Here is a 21,292-nt window from a genome sequence, read left to right on the forward strand (position 1 = left end):
CTCTCCACTTCGGATGCTTCTCTTGAGAATCTGTACTTTAATGCCTCGGCTGGTTCACTTTTACACCTTTTACCCTCCTGGATCCTATTACTTGCTCAATTAATTGGAACCTTTTTTGTTTGCTTTTGGCCTTTTCTGCAGTCAGGTCCTAAAGTTTGGCTCAATAATTCATATGTTCTGTTTGTTGGTTACAGTGCAATTTAATGGTATATTTATATTGCTGTATTTATTAGCTTTGCAATTCCTAACAGAGGTATCCATTTTCTGCCCTCAGGGCATGCTCACATTTTAATTGCCACTTATGTATTAAAGAATATTTCTTTACATGTTTCCAGTAACTTTTTCCCCCCTTAAAAATCTTTCATTAAGATACGTTTATTGAAAAGGATGGGGGCAGGAAACATAAGGAGAACTGGGGAATAAAAGCAAAAGTACGACCGAGTCCCAGGTCTCAGTGCTTGCCAGCTGTTTCATTACTATTTCCCTTGGTAGCACGATGCTTGCAGAGTTTCCAAAGCTAGAGAGATGTTAGTTCTTCATGTCTTGTAGTCACTAGCCTGGAAGTTACTAATCCAGAAGCGGTTGTACTATACAGCTTGGGTGAGCTTGATCTGATTAGGGGTTTGCTATGCTGCTCCATGTCGTTGTGGCATGCTGCTTGACAATAAAGCCCAGGGTTTAGGTTGAGTGGCTCGTAAGATTAGTGATGGGAAATGTGCAGTCTTTCATCTTTTGGTTCCTAATTCAGAGCCAATCAAGAAGTCATTGGCTTTAACGACCTCCAGCTATAGGATCCTGTGAAATAAGCTGTTGCTGTCAATCCTATTTTTAATGGACAAGGATCCCTATAATTCCGTGGCACATGGTATCCTTTGTTCCATTGGGTTGACAAATGGGCTCTGAATTGAACAGTTTCTGGAAGCAATTTCTTCCTCTCTCCTCAGAGCTTAGGCAGTTTGACAGAATAAACTGTAGAAGTGTAACCAAACTTTTTACTGGTCCAAATATGCTATCTGGCGTTGTTCCAGGATTTGGGGCTCATGTGGAGAATGGGGCCATAGTAAAAAGCAAGTATTATTAAAGCCGGAAGAAGTTGGGATCCACTGTTGGCCTTGCAGCTCAGAGAGCACTGTGGAAAGGGGTCAGCATTCTTAAAGCCAGAGAACACACGACCTGTTCTATGAGTCAACAGCTGTTTGGGTTGCCACAGGGAAGCTTGGGGGTCAAGATCAAGAAGATAGTAAAACGCTGGGCAGACTGAAGATACTGGTACTAGAACATTTGAAACTGAGGCTTCTCTTTTTTTAAAAGAAAGGTCTCATAGTTTTTCCTGAAGTGAGTGCATATGAGCCAATTTAAGAAAATAGCATGCAAATTATATCGGATAATGGAAAATGAGAACAGATTATGTCAAATGGCAAGAGGTCCTAACATACCTGGATTTAAATTACTTGAATTCAACTCTATCTTCAGGGGGGAAAGAGAGAGAGAGAGAAATAATTTAAATGGATGGGTGATTCTGCTTGCCATTCCACCTAAAAAATGAGCAAGAGATGGAGATGTGAACCAACTTGTTCCCTGGGTTGATCTCAGTTCTTATGTGCTTCTCACACTGAGTATTTCCCTGCACCAAGGGTGATCCAAATGTTTAATGAGACTTAATTGTCATACGACATGGTTGCTAAGAGCAAGCTAACAACTTCATCTGGTGCTCAATCAGAGAAAGAACTGAAAGAAAATGGGGTTATAAATCTTCCTTATGGATTTTTTCCAAGGATAATTTTGATTCTATATAATTCTTGTTTCAAGTGCTGACCCTGGAATCCAATTTCGGCAAAATATATAACTCCTTTGGAATGACATAGTAACTGACACACAGCTGGCACTCAACACATATTGGTTAAATGAATGAATATATGAATATTAGATACAATATATGAGCAGAGTGACAGGAAACTCTACTTCTTGAATATTCAATACCTCTGCTAGAAATGCCTCTAAGAATTGTCCTATTAAACAATAAACAATTTAAATAAAAAAAATTGTCCTAGATGCCATAGGTGTATGTGTATTATCTTTATATCTATCAGTTGGTTGATTTATTGATTATTCTATTTAAAATATAATTGTTTCTACCCTCATACTGGGTGCTAAAATATGAACTTGGTAAAATTTTTATAAAATTTGAGTTGTAATACTGATTGGTACATTTTGTGACTTGCTCATCTTTAAAGTTTATAAAAATAAATTTTACTCATGAAAACAAATCCAAGAACAGTTTTCCAAGCACACATTGTGGAAATGGTCCCTATAGACAGAAATTCACCTTGCGAAGTAGAATGAGTCCTGAAACACAAGCCAAGAGGTTCCTTTTAAGCCTTCCATTGACCCTCTTAGCTGACTGACTTTGGGTGAGCTGTAACCTCTCTACCCAGTTTCCTCTTCGGTAAAGAGAGAGGGTTAGACCAGAAGAAACTGAGGCTTTTTAGCACTTAAACATCCAATGGTAAGTTTTTAATAAATAATTTAGTGCTTCAGCAGATGAAAAGATTAAGGGGTTTTTATTAGACACTTTCCTTTTTCAGTGACCTTTAGCATTGTGATTTGGTATTGACAAAAGGGGTCAATTTTGGGGAGCTAAGATTTCCACCTACATACCTCATTGTATCTATTTAGATATACTCAGCAATATTCATTTGAAGTCTCTCAATTCAGTGGTACATAAATATTAACTACTAGTAGCCAGGTGCACGAAATTCATGCACGTTAAAAGGGAATTAATTGCCCTAACCAGTTTGGCTCAGTGGATAGAGCATTGGCCTGTAGATTCAAGGGTCCTGGGTTCGATTCTGGTGAAGGGCATGTACCTTGGTTGCGGGCACATCCCCAGTGGGGAGTGTGCAGGAGGCAGCTGATTGATGTTTCTCTCTCATCGATGTTTCTAACTCTCTATCTCTCTCCCTTCCTCTCTGTAAAAAATCAATAAAATATATATTTTTTAAAAAAGAGAATTAATTAGCAGAGATATTTTAATATTGCTATTTGCCCTTTCTCTATAATAGAAGTGTGAGAGATGAAAGGAAATTAGTAAAATGTATATGAAAATAATATATAAATTTATTAATAAATAAACAGTAACAAAAGGATATAACAACAACAGAGGCATGATATAAAAACGACAAAAACATGAAAATGACAAAAACATGGAAACAACAAAAACATGATATAAAAACAACAGTGATGCAAACAATGACTGATAAAGTGATTAAACTTATTCTAATATCTCCCTGTACACCACATTAAGAGTGAAAACACTTTCAGAGTGCTTGACTAATTTCCCTTGTGATGAAGTACTTAGAACTTTTTTTAAAAAATTTTTTTTAAAAAATTTTATTGATTTTTTACAGAGAGGAAGGGAGAGGGATAAAGAGTTAGAAACATCGATGAGAGAGAAGCATCGATCAGCTGCCTCCTGCACACCCCCTACTGGGGATGTGCCTGCAACCAAGATGCATGCCCTTGACTGGAATCGAACCCGGGACCCTTCAGTCCCCAGGCCGACGCTCTATCCAGTGAGCCGAACCAGCTAGGGCAGCACTTTGAACTTTAACTGTAACATCACATGCTTTTCAAACTCAAGAGAAAGCAAACATATAACTGACCATGTGCACAAACAGGTTCAGGTAGCAACTTGCCTACTCTGTCTAGAGTTTGTGCTTGTGATTTATTAATAGTCATCACAAATGCTGGCATCACGGGAAACCGTCATTGAATCAATTTAAATGGGAGACCAGTGTCAGATGGGGACAAATTAATTCTTGGAATCAGAACAGCCTCTCACTCTGCAGATCCTGTTAATACTTCAGCTTCAATAATGTTAGGTTGTAATCTTTTGATAATAAATCTGGTACCATTACAAAGACCCCATTTACTATTGAGATTTCTCAATAGCATGATGATTGCACCCACTTTCAATTTTAATTTATGACACGGCATTCCTGAAGGAGTAATACTATTCAGAAATTTGATGGGGAAATTTTCCTTTGTTTCTTTGTTATGGGGTGGGGCCACAACATTAGTAACAAAGAAACAGAATTAAAACTTTATTGTGGGGAGCTGCTACAGTGTTTTGGACAGGTTCAAGCCTTGGACTGATGAGAGGGCACAGTCCTCTCATTGCCACATGCAAGTCCCAGCTTGGAGGGCAGGGCCCTCCCAGCACAATTATAGCCAACAGCTGTAGTTGTAAGCTTGAACCTATGGTCTGAAGACGTGGCCCCACGTGCCTAAGTGATGTAGGCTTGGTAGAGTTCAGGTGCATGTAGTTGAGTAGGATTGAAACCCAGGAGAATGTTTGTAAACATCTTGGTCACACCCTTACTTTGCCTCATAGCATCTGCTGTAAACTAAAGGCATGGCTGTGGGCGTGGTTGCTGTCTCTCAGAGAAGCAGAGTCCCACCGAGACCTGGCTTTCATTCTCGTGTCTGTCTTTTCTAAGCCTTTCAGCTGCCCCACTCAGGTTCACCCACTCAGGTTCACACTTTAGAAAGATCTGCCTCCACACTCCCAGGGCGGGTTCCTGCCTCAAACTCTGCCCTTACAGGAAACAGCTCTGGGAAACAGCTTGGGGGAGGGCGCAGCCTTTGCCAAGACAACCCCTGTAGGACTGACTTCCTTCCACTCAGTCGCTGTTCGTCTGTAGGTGATGAACACCACCCATGGTTTTTATATAAGTAGATGGGTTTGTTAAAAATATGTATTCCAGGGTGAGGCCTAGGAACCTTAATATTTGTGAACATTGTAAGTAATTCTGAAGTGATGGTCCCTGAGCTCATTTTGAGAAACACACTGATTTAAGGTATAAATAAAATTGTCTTTGTATAGGAAAAAGCTCAAGATATAATCAGGTTCAATCTTCTATCCTCAAAGGCAGAATGAGTTTACTCTCCAAGTCCACCATAGAAAGGGATTACACAAAGTCCTAGTTTTAATTTATTCAGATCGTTAGGAATTCCTTCTTTGTGTTAAACCTGAGCCAATACTGTTTCACTTTTATAGTTCCTTTTCTTTGTTGGCCCCAATACTTCTAGTAAAAATTCTTATGGGATAATGAAACTTTGAAATTGAAAGTGACATCAAGGGATGGTTTTATTCAGTCCTCAGTTTTTTGGCTGGACTAAAATGAAATAAATTAAAAAAAACAAAACAGTGCAGTGATTAGAAGGATAATATAAAAATATTTGTTTGGCAAAGGACCTTAAAGGCATTTTGGAGCACGCAAAACATTAGGCATTAGGCAAAAATGAGGAAGCATTCAGGGACGTTTTAAGGCACAGAATTTCCTAGTCAGTTACCCATAGGGAATCATCCTTAAAAATAAACAATTTTCTGGAGGTAAGTAGGTAAAAGGTATATAAGTAAAATCTGTCTTTAGGGGTTTGTGGATGTGAAGATGGCCCAGCGTTTAGGTGGAAAAGAGAAAGTGAGGTGAGTAAGTCTCAAAGTCCTTATCCACTGCTGCTTGGTACCACCAAGTCCCAGCTAGCCAATGTCTCTAGGCTTTAATCTATAGATGGTGCCTAATGACTTAAGAATTGTTTTCAAGGCTGGGTCTGGCTCACAACTCTGCCTTAGGGGTGCATTAGGAGATGGGAGTTGGTGATAGAGAAGATGAATTTGTCATAATCGCACATGGTGTGAGCCTAAAAGTGATGTTTACTTTGGCTTCCTTGTCACCTTCCTTATGGTAAGAAGGCTCTCTAGAACCTCACCATTTCCCAGAGGTTACCACTGGCTATTCTCAGTAAGTATCACAGGGAGACAATAACAGTCAATGAAGTTCTGGCTCTTCAATTACCACCCCCCACAACCTCCCCAAATGTATCCCATAGACAAATCTAGTTTACTCTCCAGCCTGAACTTCATCTTTGAATTAATCAACATAATATAACAATGAAAGAAGATGGAGTTGGAATTGAGACCTGTGCTTTAGAAAAATAACAGAAATCAGTCAGATGAGGCTGGCCCCGATGTCATAAAGGAACTTCAGTGTTGACAGAGTCTTGGGTTGCTGTTTTGGGGAAAGTTATTATCTCTTGTTTGTTTGTTTTTTAAACAAAGCCATTATTTAAAATTTATTTTTTAAAATTGAAGTACAATTAAGCTTTAATTAGCTCTAAAAAGAAACACCTTTTGCTGGTTTGCTAAACAAGACACATGAGAACAGTAAATTTATTCTTTGCTCCACAGCTCTGCACTTAGAATTTATGTTCATGATAACCAGTCCTAATCGTTTTAAAATTTGTGTTGAATTAAAACACATAACCAGCCCTAGCCAATTTCGCTCAGTGGTTAGAGCGTTGGCCCTGGGACTAAAGGATCCACAGGTTTGATTCCACTCAAGGGCATGTACCTCAATTGCAGGCTTGATCCTTGGCCCTGGTCGGGGTTCAGGCAGGAGGCAGCCAGTCTATGTGCCTCTCTCACACTGATGTTTCTCTCTCTGTCTTTCCCCCTCCTTTCCACTCTCTCTGAAAATCAATGGAAGAAATATCCTCGGGTAAGGATTAACAAAAAATAAATAAAAATATAACACATAGCCTGAATAAATAATTTCCAATGCATTTGTGTTTTCCTAAATCCCCTTTCCTTGAATGAAATTAAATTTTTTAAATTTAATATTAATATTATGAAAAATAAATAGTATTTAATTCAAATGTACTTGACAATCAATACTGGGGAAAAGATCCTCTCCAAAGAAAAAAATCAATGGCATCAAAACCAAGAAATATTTTTCTAGAAATTTTTGAAGTCCTAGTAGGGCTTTTGTTTTTTATAGCAGTTCCCACAGCTTCCCACAGGGACTTTTATCTCAACTTTTACTATAAATACTATAAGAAAATAACATAGCAGGTAGGCCAAATATATAAGCTAAAACATAAACCCTAAAGTCCTATCCCAGCTCTAGCATTTACCATCTGTGTGACTTTAGATAAGTTCACTAATGCCCTTAGACTCAGTTTCTTCATCTGTCAAATAAGAATATCATATCTACCTCAGAGGGCTTACATTAGGATTAAATGAGATAATCCATGTCAAATGCTTGGAACACTGCCTGGCATATATTGGGTGCTTAGTAAAAGTTAGCTAGCTATGATAGTTAATTATCTGGCCCCTCCTCTACACTTCGAGTTCCCACAGGGCTCAATTCATATGTCAATATTCAAGTTTATTCCTAGAGTTCCTGGCACATATTCTGTACTCAATTGATGGTGAGTGAAAAAATACTTTGTTCTTGGTGACAGTATGGAATCCAGTTCGCAAAGGGAATTAAACACAAACCAAGCCTCAAAGTTAATGTTGTGGAGTATTCACATGAAGAAACAATAGTTATATTATCCCCAACATTGTGTTGTGTGTGGCAGGGGGAAGAGTGGAACTGTAACAGACCCTCTATTCTTTTTGTTGTTAATCCTTATCTGAGGATATTTTTCCATTGATTCTAGGGAGAGTGGAAGAGAGAGGGAAAGACAGAGAGAAATACCAATGTGAGAGAAACACATCGATTTGTTGCCTCCTTCATGAGCCTGGACCTGGGCCTGGGCCAGGGGAGGAGCCTGCAGCCAAGGTACGTGCTCTTGACTGGAATCAAACCCGGGACCTTTTGGTCTGCAGGTCAACGCTCTATCCACAGCAGCCGTGGGCAAACTACGGCCCACGGGCCGGATCCGGCCCGTTCGGCTGTTCTATCCGGCCCGCGGAGCCAAAAGAGCGGAGGGGTCTCTTGCTCTCCCCTCCGCTCCTTCACCAGCAGCAGTGTTAACATGTATTAGTTCACACAAACACTCCATCCATGCTTTTGTTCCGGCCCTCCGGTCCAGTTTAAGAACCCATTGTGGCCCTCGAGTCAAAAAGTTTGCCCACCCCTGGAGGGCCAAATCCTCTACTCTTATTCTCCACCTCCTCTAGTACCTGCTAAATATACACTGAGTTTTAATACTTAGGAAGAGGTTTGAAATGCATCAAATTGACAGAAGACTGCAAACAGATGATGAATTTTGGTGTCAGGAGGGCTCCAATCCTCTCATCTCATTGGCATGGCTGTACCCCTAGTGTTCCTGTGGGTGACACAAAGACATACAGCCAGTCATTGGAAGGTCTGGAACCAATACTTTGGACAACTGATTTCCTGGCAAAGGCTTTTATGAGCACGCATGTATAACTGAGGATAGTGTGATAACGTGCTGGGTAATCTTAATTGGCAAAGAAAGTAAGGTGGCACTACAAAAAAACCCTCCTAGAAAAATCACTGACTCAAGGACCTAATTAGCAAAGTAGGGTTCTGGCCAGTAAGGCACTAGGCTGCTGGGGGCTAGCAGAAAAGCTTTAACTTTTTGAGGTACAGGGATATTGGTTTGAAGCCTTGGCTGTAGAGTGAGAAAAACCTGGGTTCTAATTCCAGTTTTGTCATTAACTAGCTCTGGATCCAGGGGAAACCCCTTAAGTTCTCTAAGCCTCTGTTTCCTCAACTTTAAAATGCAGATAGTCATACCTAATTTGTATTGGTGGCCCAATACTTTTGATTGATGTGCCAGCTCAACCCTGACCCTTTGCTAGTGCCCTGTTCTTCCATTTTCATTCTTCTAGTCAGTAACTCGGTGATCTTTCAGTGTTCATCTTATCTGAGTATCACTAAGGAAAGCAAAGTGATGAAAGCAATTCACAATGAGATCTAGATAATTGATACATTAACTCAGAGACATTTGCGTTTTACAACTCATGCTAGGAAAAATATTCTTACGTGCAAAAGAGTCCATAGAATTTGTTGAAACCAAAGAAATCAGCAACATCTAAGTGTGAGATAAAGACAAAATATTTTGTGATAGTATACTTTCTCCTCTGGCAATGGTTTCCCTCAATACATACAAAAGAAGGAAATGAGTAGCATTCCTCCTTCAGAACTGTTGCTGCTAGCAAGAGGAGTCTTTTTAAGGTGAGAGTGGATGTAGGTATTTGGATTGGGTCTCTAGTAGGTCTAAGTGTTTCCCATTTTTACATCTTCTACAGAGATAGACTCTGAGAGATCTCATTTTCTGAGACAGCCTCAAGTACCAAACACAGAGCTTTTTTTCCTTGAGAGCACAATGGAACCCTCTATTTTCATCTTTGCTGGAAATGAAAGGAAGTGCTTCCAAAATGTTTCAAATCCTCAGATGTCTTTAGTTTGGACAGAATAATATGAAAGATGAAGGCTGGCAGGGATATGATTGAAGTCTATAAAGTCATGAAGGGTCTGAGCAAGGTGAATACAGACTTGCTCACAAAATCTCTGAAAGGGAAAACCAAGAGCAATGGGTCAAAGCTTAAATGGCTAACTCATTGCACTTACCTGCACCTTAACAAACATACTGTTAGTAATAGACAGGAAATCAGGTAGAATTCTACAATACTGATTGGATTAGCAAATCCATGGGAGTTCATTTCAAGAGGTGCTCACTGGACCTGTGAATGATCTTGGGAAGAGCTTGGATTTGCTTCCATTTCACTTTGAATCTGCAATTGAAATTACTTCCGGAGTCGCTGACCTTCTGTGGACTTGTATATAATTAGTGAAAGTTATGGGATGCTTCTGGGTACCTCCCTACCTTCAGAGGCTGACATCTTATAATAATATAGGTTTCTGAGTGTCAAAATTGAAGACTTCCTATTGGACCCAAAGAGTTTCCACTTCGTAGGTCCACACTTCTCATAAGATGAGTTTATCCTGGAGGAAAGTAACTTATGAATTCTTAAACGAAGAATGGATTCCTCATTGCCCATATTGTCATGTGGAAAGTAGAACAAGAGATTGTTCAAATCTTTGTGATTTATTAGATGCTCTTGATGTATCATATTATTAGCAACAAAGATATGTGTGTGTATATATATATATATATATATTTAGTTAAGTTTAATTATATATATATATATTAATATATATATATTTAGTTAAGTTTCAATATATTTGTTTTTGACCTACAGTGATCTTATTGGTTTCAAAAAACAGCACTCAATTAAAAATGGATTGTGTGCTTGTTATAGTAAATGCATATTGATTTGATAAAAAATGCATTAATTTCTTTAAATTTCAATAACAATGCATTCATTTTCAGAAAAAAAAAGGGCTGGAAAATGTGCAGTCATGTAACCTGATAATCTCACTAAATGGTATTTAATATTGCTTACCAGGAAATTTTTCTTCTATACTTTTAAAGCAAAAATATCCAATATTAAATGATGTATGTAGTGCATATGAAGCATTTAAAAGAAAAGAAAGCTCTCTAATTTAACTCAAGGTCACATGCACACTGTTAGAGCAAAGAGGGAGTTGTGAAATTATCCAGGGAACTTGAAACAGTCTAGACAGTCAAGCCAGATAATTTAAAAAGATTTTTAAAGATGCTCATAAGAGTAAGAGAGTTATCTGCTAATATGAAGACACAGTTTTGGGACAAATCAAATTTAGTGTTGGTGAAGAGCCTTTAGGTCTTCGCTTGAAATCCATTTTACTAGAAACACACATATACTTAAGATATAGGGAATTATTTAAAAACTAATGCTTTATTCATTTACTAACACATACAGAGCCATAGAAATGTCTTTAAAAATAACCTAATATGTGTAAATGTTTGTTTAATTATTTTCATGTCAAGTGGAAGGAATTGAGCAAAGCCTGTAAAACTCAATGCATCATGTAAAAATGCAAGTGAACCTCGGAAGAAGTACTTACTTGGAAGGAGGAAGAAACCAGGCTTCTCCTGTTAAATCTCCCCTTGCCTACATTTAGGCAAGTCCTTCATCCTTTTTCAGTTTTTTAATTTGTAAAGTGAAGAAATGAGAGCTGGAAGGGCAAAGAATAGATAATCTCTAAGTTGAACATAAAGTAACAAAATATATCTACACACATTTATGTCATTTAGACACACCACAATGTGAGTCTGCAATAGTTAGCTAATTATATAACTGGCAGAATAAATAGCAAATTAATAAATTATGCTTTTGTTTACTCTTCTCCAATGGATAATTGCTCAGTAGCTCAAGCTTCCAATTAGTAGGAACTCATTCAATGATTGTTGAATGGAACTGATTGTGACCCAGAGTACATAAAAATGGGCTTGAATTCTCTACCAAGTGTGCTTGAATTTCACAAATCTTGCATTCCACACTAGGGAAATCAGCCTCAGAAATTATTTCACTATTTTCATGGTTTAGATAAAGATGGTAGATTTCACTAACAAACAGTTATCTTTGAGAAGAGAAATATAAACAAAATCACAGCTTGTGTGCGAACTGATTTTGTTCTCCTTTCCAGTGCAATTGAAGGCCAAATGTGTAAATATACATTTCAAGTGGGAAGGCTCTCTCTCTCTCTCTCATAAACTGACATGCTAATTCTGCCAAGGATATATCATGCATTCATCTTTCTCTCCATTCTCAATATTGTCACCATTTTTCATCACTATCATCATCTGGGATTACTCCTGGAAATTTCTTTGTTCCCAGAGCTGAACTGTTCAATATAGTAATAACTAGCCACCGTGGTTACAATGTAACTATTCAAATGGAGATGTACTTTAAATGTAAAATCCACAGTGGATTTCAGAGACATGATGTGAAAAAAGAATGTAACATATCTCATTATGAATTTTTATATATTGATCACACATTGAAATGATATATATTAGATAAATTGTGAAAAATAAAATATGTTTTTTTCCTCTTTATTGTATTTATTGGGGTGACACTGGTAAACAAAATTATACATGTTTTGGTACATGATTCTACAACACATCGTCTATATGTACACTGTGTCGTGTGTTCACCACCCCAAGTCAAGTCTCCATCCATCACCATTTAAAATATGTTAGTAAAATGAATTTAGCCTGTTTATTTTTTACTTTTTAAAATGTGGCTTTCAGAACAAGTAAAATTACCTAAGTGGGCCCACATTTGTGACCACATTTTATTTCTGTTGGACAGAGCTGCTCTTGAATATCTGCTGAATATGAATCTTCCCCACATGCTCTTTCTCAAATACTTTCAGTGGCACTTTAATCCCATCCATATAACCTACATGTTCTTTTTAGCTTTCAAGACCACTGCTGATCTGCACCATTCCTATGGAACTGTTTTAGGAGGAAGCATTCCCTCCGAGAATGCATGGTTTGCTGGCTGCCCTTTCCCTGCCCTTTTCCTCCTCACTGCCATTTGTGCCAAGGCTCTGAGCAGTTTCATTCATCACACATTTATTGATTTTACTGCTGGGCTCTAGGTCTGCAGTGCCTCCCCTCTTGGAATAGACAATCTAGTGGAAGAAAGAGACAAGTAAACAGTAGGTAGCAATTTGAGTCATAAGTGCCATGGTGGGGTGACAACAAAGTGCTGGAAGTTACACAGATGGGCCCCTAACTCAGGTTCAAAAGTTTAGAAAAAACACGTGAGAGAACCCAGCCAAGATCAGCAGATCCACTCAACAAACCCACATATAGGAGCATTAGGCCGAAACCGGTTTGGCTCAGTGGATAGAGCGTCGGCCTGCGGACTGAAGGGTCCCAGGTTCGATTCCGGTCAAGGGCATGTACCTGGGTTGCGGGCACTTCCCCAGTGGGAAATGTGCAGGAGGCAGCTGATCGATGTTTCTCTCTCATCGATGTTTCTAACTCTCTATCTCTCTCCCTTCCTCTCTGTAAAAAATCAATAAAATATATTTTAAAAAAAAAGGAGCATTAGGTGCTTATTTTGCATGTAGTAGTTATTTGTTATTGAACATGATGGTGGAAGTGTATAACTGAAACACTACCCAACTAGATTGTATGCTCCTTGATGCAGGGCCATGTCTTTTTTACCCTTTCCCAAGTGCTGAAATACACACACACACACACACACACACACACACACACACACACCACAAAAACAAAAAACAAACAAACAAAAAAACAAACAAAACCCCCTAGTAATTATTTTATTTTGGAGCTTATGCCAACTGTGTGTCTAGTTTTAAGTGCAGTAAAATCAGCAAATCACACTTATTTTTCATTCTTTCCCAGTACTTTTTGTTTGTTTCTGTAGTAGCAGTATATACCAACTCTTCCTATATATTGCCTTTTTGCTGAAAAATGTTGTATATTGAATAAATTTTTCTATAAAACTTATAAAAACAAACAAAAACAAAACAACCCCTAGTAACCAATAGATTTAGACTTTTCTTGGGTTCTTAAAGATTTTAATATCACCAGTTGTAGCCAGGAAAAATGGGAGCGCCTCCCCCCACCTCTCATTGGAGGCCCCGTTGGCAGCCTCTGAAGAAAGGTGAGGAGGCTGAGTGTGATAGCGCAGTGAGGTTTCTGTATCAAAGAGAAGCCCCCTGGACTCTGGTGGGATTTAGGATATCTTATAGGTTCACACAGATACTCTTTATTTTTTTAAAAGTTTATTTTATTTTATTATTGGAAGTATTACAGATGCCCTCTTTTTTCCCTTCATTGACCCCCTCCACTTTGCTCCTGTTCCCTCCCCAGGCCTTCACCACACTATGCATTATTGTCTGTCCATGGGTTATGCTTATATGCATACAAATTCTTTGGTTAATCTCCCCCACAACCACCACCCCACTTCCCTCTGAAATTCATCAGTCTCTTCAGTGTTTCAGTGTCTCTGGATCTATTTTGTTCGTCAGTTTATTTTGTTCATTAGATTCCATATATAACTGAAATCATGTGATGCTTATCTTGCTCTGGCTTATTTCGATTAGCGTATTGCTCTCCAGGTCCCTCCATGCTGCCTCAAAGGGCAAGAGATCCCTCTTTTTTACAGCTGCATAGTGTTCCATGGTGTACATGTACCACCGCTTTTTTATCTACTCATCTACTGATGGGCACTTGGTCTGTTTCAGATCTTAGCTATTGTAAATAACACTGCTCTGAAGATAGGGCTGCATATATTTTTCCTGATAGGTATTTCAGGATTCTTAGGATATATTCCTAGAAGTGGGATCACTGGGTCAAATGGCAGTTCCGTTTTTTAATTTTTGGAGGAGACCCCATACTGTTTTCAAAGAGCAGCTGACATAGGATAAATGCCCAGTACAACTTCCAGAATCTAAGTCTCATTTGATACCTTTTCTAGGATGTCTGTCCTTTCCCATAATGCTTGGCTCTGGCAGATGCTAAGTACGCTGCCAGAGAAAATTGTTGAGCTTCATGGACTTATATCAGGTGGTCAGTGTTAATGGTACTGTGTCATAGTCCTTTTTCATCACCACAGGGGTGAGAAAGGGTGCCCAAAAGAGCTAGCTTCTCTCTATTTTGTATAGGGATACTTCAGAATACTACTACAAATTTAGAACTGATGTTACTCTCTGCTTCAGATCTCCTGGAAAACTTTCCCTATCATCAAGAGTGACTTAACATCTAAAGTCCTTTCTTAAGTCAATAAGCCAGGGTGATATACTATACATGCTGACAAAGGCACGCACAAGCAGATGCGAGGAATATTGGTCTACTGTGTAATGTCAGCACAATACTGTAGTCTGAAGAATGAAATTATGTACCCAAGCCTACATGAGGGAATCCTGCCCTTGTGATAACAGTCTTCCCTGGTGAATCAGAGATGAAACGTGGCTTTGGAGTTACATTGCTTGGGTTCAATTCCAGCTCTGTTATTTATCTGCTGAATGATTTTGAGTAGGAAAAAGTCTCTGAGCTCAGTTTCCTCTCTTGTAAGACGTAAATGAAAATAGTGTCAACCTCATCGAATTGTAGTGAGGACTAAATGAGATAAAGCATGAAAAGCTCTTGACACAGTGACTGCTAGGTAGTGAATTCTCAGTAACTGGTGGCTGTTATTATTAGTGATTTCTGCTGGCTTTGTTGACCTCGAGAGCCACGTAGTAAGCAATACTAGACCAGCTTGTCCTAAGAGAGAATGACTGGCAGAACACTGTTCGACAAGAAATGAATCTTTAGGGGAATCTTTAATGGGTTGCTTGTTACATTATGAGGCTTTCAGTGGCTGTAGATGATGCTGTTGTGCCACTGTTATCACTATCATCCCTAATGTGGATGCCAACCAAATTGTTCTGAGTGTGTTTTATGATCATCTACCTACCCCTACTCTCTCAATGCTGGACCACCGTCTACTGGAAAAGGGATTTGTTCAATTGTAAAAGCTGCTTGCCACATTCACAGCTCATGAATAAAACTGTTCACTTCCATTGGTAACTTTGGATGATGTAGTCTGGACATAGTTCCATGACCACAGATGACATAGTTTTAATAAGTGCAAGAAATGTGTCTGTGTGGTATGTATGTGTGTGTGTAAGAAGGATATCTGGTTTTTACTCCTCCTTTAGTCATTTTGTCTTTCAACAAATATTTACTACATGTCTACTGTATAATAGGCACTATGTTCTGATGCCACTGCCGAGCTATATGTAAGCAGATTCATTTTCTGTTCTGTTTCTGTAAACTCTATTTTCCAGGTTTCCTTGCCAAGTGGCTTCTTGCTAGACTCAGCAAGAATCTTGAAGGAGGTAGCAGAGCAGGAAGGAGAGGAGAAGCAATGGTATTTCTCACCATGTCTCCGTCTCCCGCTTTGGGAAGCGGCTACATTTCCCCTGTGTCCCACCTCCTGCCAGGCAGCTTCTGTCATGTATCTGACTCCTACCAGGCAGCTCAGATCGTGGGTTCATGTAATAGTCTCTCCTTTTTTTCCTGCCACAAGGATGGGAGCAACTTCTTGCTCTTGCTTAACTCTAGGTTGTCTCAACTCTCAATTTCTTCAACACCTTTATAACTAGTTTCTGAAATTAAATTCCTTCTGTTAAACCAGTGATTCTCAGCTTTCTGACCCTTTAAATACAGTTCCTCATGTTGTGACCCAACCATAAAATTATTTTCGTTGCTACTTCATAACTGTAATGTTGCTACTGTTATGAATCGTAATGTAAATATCTGATATGCAGGATGGTCTTAGGTGACCCCTGGGAAAGGGTCGTTCGACCCCCAAAGGGGTCGTGACCCACAGTTGAGAACCACTGTGTTAAACTATCTGATGTAGTCTTTGTTTTCGTGACCAGAGTTTGGGTGATATGATCTTAATACTTTACATTTTGGAGGGACACAGATATTATTCAAATAGTCCTACAAACATATAATGGCATTCTGTGATATGCTATGAAGAACAGGTACAATGAGGGCATGTGACTGGGTGGGGAGCTGTGTTGATCGGTTCAAGGTCTTGCTATTACATGTTAGGTCCACCCACCTGCAGCATTGTCATCCCCTGGGAGCTTGTTAGAAACAAAAACTCTCAGATCCTACCCTAGTTACAACTGGTTCAGAATCTGCTTTGTAATAAGCTGCCCACTCAGAGGAGTGATCCAATGATAGCATCAACTTTCAGTCTGATTACTGGTTCAGTCCTCCCAGCACTAGTCTACTGGGCTTGTACAGAATCAGTGGTGGCCATGAATCTCAGCTCCAATCAAATGAAGAAACCTTGCAATGCCTGCTTCTTAACCTGCCTGAGCAATCACTGCTGGCCAGGCTCTAGGGCTAATGCAAGAAAGAGGATGGAGATTAGAATAATTCAGGTAGAATAGCCACAATACTACTTCTCTGCTGGCTATTTTGGGGGAGGTGGAAGCTGAGCCTTAGAGGACTGGGTCATTGAAATGTATTGAAGCATGTTATGAGAAAGTAAATATCTTCCCCAAAGTGACCATATCTTATATCAGCCAATACAGGACACTTGATCACCGTAAACTTCAGGCGAGACTCACATGCATTATTTTTGAACCACAGTGAAAGAGGCTGTCAAAGAGAAATTATATAAAACTAGAGGCCTGTTGCACGAAGAGCTTCGTGCAATAGGCCTTCCCTTCCCTTGGCTGCTGGCTCCAGTTTTCCTCTGGCACCCGGGACCCAGGCCTTTGCTCTGTCTGGGCTCCGGCCAGAGCCTCCCCCGCCCCCCCTCCCCCCCCACCCCCAGCCATCAGGCTTTGCTGATCCCGGGGCCGTGAGGCCTCGTGGCTCTGCTGATCCCAGGGCGTGAGGCCTCTCGGCTCCGCTGATCCCGGGGCCGGGTACATTTGGCTTCGTTCCACCACTTGGAGCCTAGTATGCAAATTAACCGCCACCTTCGTTGGCGGTTGATTTGCATATCACCCTGATTAGCCAATGGAAAGCGTAGCGAAGGTATGGTCAATTACCCTTTTTGTCTTTTATTAGATAGGATGTTATAGGAAGGTTTTTAATGATGATCTCTTTAATTTTTTAATAGTTTCCCCTTCACTCCCCAGACCTGTTCATTGATTCTGGATGTGCTATTCCCTTCACTGTGCCCATTACCCAGAAGAGAGAATAGTGGGAGAGTAAGCCTGGAAGCAGAAGGCCACACCACGCAGCACCCATGCCCTTCTGTGACCTGTGCTAACCTGAGTCAGTGCCTCAAGGTTTCTGACACACAGTTAATTCCTGTGCCAAAATGACACTGGAAACTCCTTACTCATGGATTACGGTGTAAGAATGTGCTCTATAAAGTGAAAGAGACTAACCAGTGTTGGAAAACTACACTTAAAGCAAAGTAAAGTGGCGGATGTATAGGGGGAAAGTGAAAGGTGTGGAAGTAATTAAAAGTGATGCGCTCTGCAGCTCCTGTGCTCGGGTCAAAGAGAACTAAAGGCTGCACAGTTTATAAATACTCATGCTATTTGTTAAATGCGAGCCTGTACATCAAGCCAGTCAAACTGGAGGCCCGTGGGCTGCATGTGGCCCACAACAAATATTTTTGTGGCCCAGCCAATATAACAGTATGTAAGAAACGTTTTAATAAAAATGTCATAGCTTAATTTTTACAAAATCCCATTATACATAATTATTAATAACAAACTACAACGTTCGCTAATGACTGATTACTATAATCCTGTTGCATTCATTTCCCTTCCGTGCCTTCCACACATGTGCACCATTTCTCTCCACTAATACTAGCAGCGAATATCTTAGCAGCCGATTGCCACGTCATTATCATGGACTGACTTGCTTGGTGTGCGCAACATAAATAGTTCACTTTCGGAGAACAAGAAAAATAGGTTTATTTGTGTTATGCTTATTAATTTGTGCAGTTATTCAGTGTCTGGTAAGTTAATGTTCAAGAAAAAATATTAATTTTTATTAAAATGTTCTGTTATTTTATGTTAGCGATGACTCTTTTATTTCAGCCCTTTGTATTCAGCATGTCTCTATTGAAATAAACTTACATTTCTATGAAAATGGAAGCTTTTGTGGGCCACATCAACTTAAACCTTGTTTGTTTGGCCTGTGTTAGCCTTTGAGTTTGACATACTTGCTGTATCTTTCAGCCACTCCCTGTTTCTCGAGTCTTTTGAATTGTGGCTGCTAGTACTTACTAGTACTTCCTTCTTATTTGTGGCCGTTCACACTAAGATTCACTCAAGAAATATTTACTGAGCACTGACTCTATACCAGGTGTTAGGGATACGCAGTGAACAGAACAGACCCAGAACTCCTGTTCTCACAGAGTTTAAATTGCAGTAAAGTCGAGTTGATGTAACAGGACTGTTAGGATTACACGTAAGTCTAACAAATATCCATCAGCTCTGCCTAAAGACATGCAACCTACCTGGTCCTAGGTGGGATGAGTATGAAAATCCCTGCTTAGGTTGCTTGCTGGTTATAGTTGTTGTTTGGCCAGCTCTGATTTTGCAATATGTAAAAGTATTTTATCTTCACCCCATTTCTGGGTATCCCCTTCATGCTACTCTCCCCAATGATTGAGTCTTCTTTCAGGACTATGTCAAATCTGCTGTCAGCCTTCTGGGATGAGGAGATGTTCTGCTTGCATGGTATTCCTTTATTTCTTCACTTATTCATTTGTTCACTCACCCCTTTAATATCTATTGAGATCATTATGTCACTATGCTAGGATACAGCTATCAATAAGACGGAGAGTAATCCTGTCTTCACAGAACATCTTTTCTAGCAGAGGTGCCAGTGGACACAATTAACTACTCAGCTATGATTATAAAGAGGCCTACAGAGGAAAAGTGTACCATACTAGTAGAGTCACTAGTTGGGGTCTTTAGACTAGACTGATTAGTTTACTTCCTTGAGGAAGATATTTGAACTGAATTCTGGATAATTGTGGACAGGGGCTACAGTAGGTGAGTGGGGTGGGATGGGGTGGAGTAAGAACAGGGTGTGCAGAAAGTGCACGTGTAAAGGCTCTGAGGTAGAAAAGAACTTGGCATATTTGAGAAGCTGGGAAAAGTTGACATTACTGGATCATGGAGAGTGCATGGAGTGAGAGAACAGGATGAAATGAGGATGTCTGTATTCTTGTAGGCCATGTGGAGGATTTGAGTGTTTATGCTTAAGGTAATAAGAAAGTTAATTTGAAGAGTTTTATGCTAGGGTGTGATATGATGTCATCTGTTTCCAAGTAAACATTTTGGCTGTCATGTAGACAATGAGTTGGAGGTATGGCATGAATAGATGTGTAGAGACCAGTTAAGAAACTATTACAGCTGTCCAGACAAGAGATGGTTACCTTAGATGAGGTGGTGGCCTTAGAGATGGAAAAATGAATGCATTTAACAGGTATTAAGGAGTGAAAATTGGAAGGACAAGGTGACTGAGTGGATGTTGGCATTGAGGAAAAAAGAAGATCAAGCATGACACCCAGGATTCTGGTTTTAGCCTCTGGGTAGATGGTGACGTTGTTCACTGAGATGAGACATACTGGAGGAAGATTGGGTTTGGGGAACAAAATAACTTTAGTTTTGAACAGGTTGGATTTGTGCTGCCTTTAAAACATCCAGAAGGAGATGTTGAGCAGGTAGCTGGATATACTGGTCTAGAGTTCAGAGATAAAGTTTTGGCTGCAAATTGCTTCTGGTAATTACTTTAATCATTGTTGGGTAAATACATCAGATATTGGAGCCAATAATTCAAATCTTGACTGATAACAAAATCATTTTATCAACTATTTCCATGAAATAAGTGTTCCGATTAATTCTATGTATCTGTTAATGAATAACATTATATTTTTTTCTAACCATTGCTTCTAACTCAAGGGATAATTTCACAAAAACAATTGAGGAGAATATTGACTCAGAAAGTCCCTACAACTATAGTGAATAAAAAATAGGAACACGATAGAAACATATGGAATATGGCTTATCTTATTTAAGTCTGGCACTTGAAAAGATATAGATTTTACTTCATGATAAAATTAGTGCATCCAAGTAATCCTAGCTGGTGGTTTCCCTTTATTTGTTATTTTGCTGTTATCATAATACATCATACATGTCTAATTAGAAGTTGTTATAATTTAGGAAAATATTAAAGGCTTAAAACATAAAATTTTTAAGGAGTTCCATTCCTCTAATTTTCTGAACTGCAAGACATTTTTCATCTTTGTTGATTTGAAAACCTCAGGAGCATCCTGCGTGAAATCTGAAACTGGCCCCTGTACACGAAGGGCCAGGAGAGACCAAAGAAAGAAGCAGGCCACTCCAGATAGGGAGTTTTAATAAGCGAGGGGACTTACATACAAGGCTTATCTGCGGCAGCCTTAAGATGAGTAGATCCTTGCACCCACCTGCCAGAATCTTACAAGTTTATAGAGAGGCCTTAACTGGGTTCAGTCACATATACTATCCAGATGGTCTCAACAACAAATTGCTCCCTCTAAGGGTGTGTCCTTGAAAACCACTCCAGCTGTGGGAACAATGGCAAGAATGTATATGTCAAGGACAGGGGATGTGGTGAGGAGCCTTTGATTGCCCAGATCCAGCTACCAATGAACATGATTTCAAATGCCTCTTGATAGGTTATGAGACGTACAGTGCCTATATATTAAACTTCAGACTTTTAGACATAGGGTGCCAAGGTGGTCTATACTGCCAGCAACCAGATACCTAGCTATGATGGTAATAAAATATGTCTTGGTCTTGAAGATCTTGCCAGTTACCACCCCAATGCTCATTAACCTTCCTCCTTTCTCCTTAGCAACAGAACCTGGGCTACATTTCCTAACCTCCTTTGCAATATGTGACCCTTTGACTAAAGGGCTTGCCAGTGAGATATAAAGAGTAGTTTTACATCTATGTTGGCAGAGAACCTAATGGGTGGGATGCAGGGGTGTGGAAAAGCTCATGTTCTCCTGCCTGCTGCTGGGAATCCAGATGTAATGGCTGAAAAACTAGCTGCCATTTTGGGCTATAGAAGTTAT

This window comes from Myotis nattereri (assembly GCF_964212035.1).
Source record: "Myotis nattereri genome assembly, chromosome: 7".
NCBI lineage: Eukaryota > Metazoa > Chordata > Mammalia > Chiroptera > Vespertilionidae > Myotis > Myotis nattereri.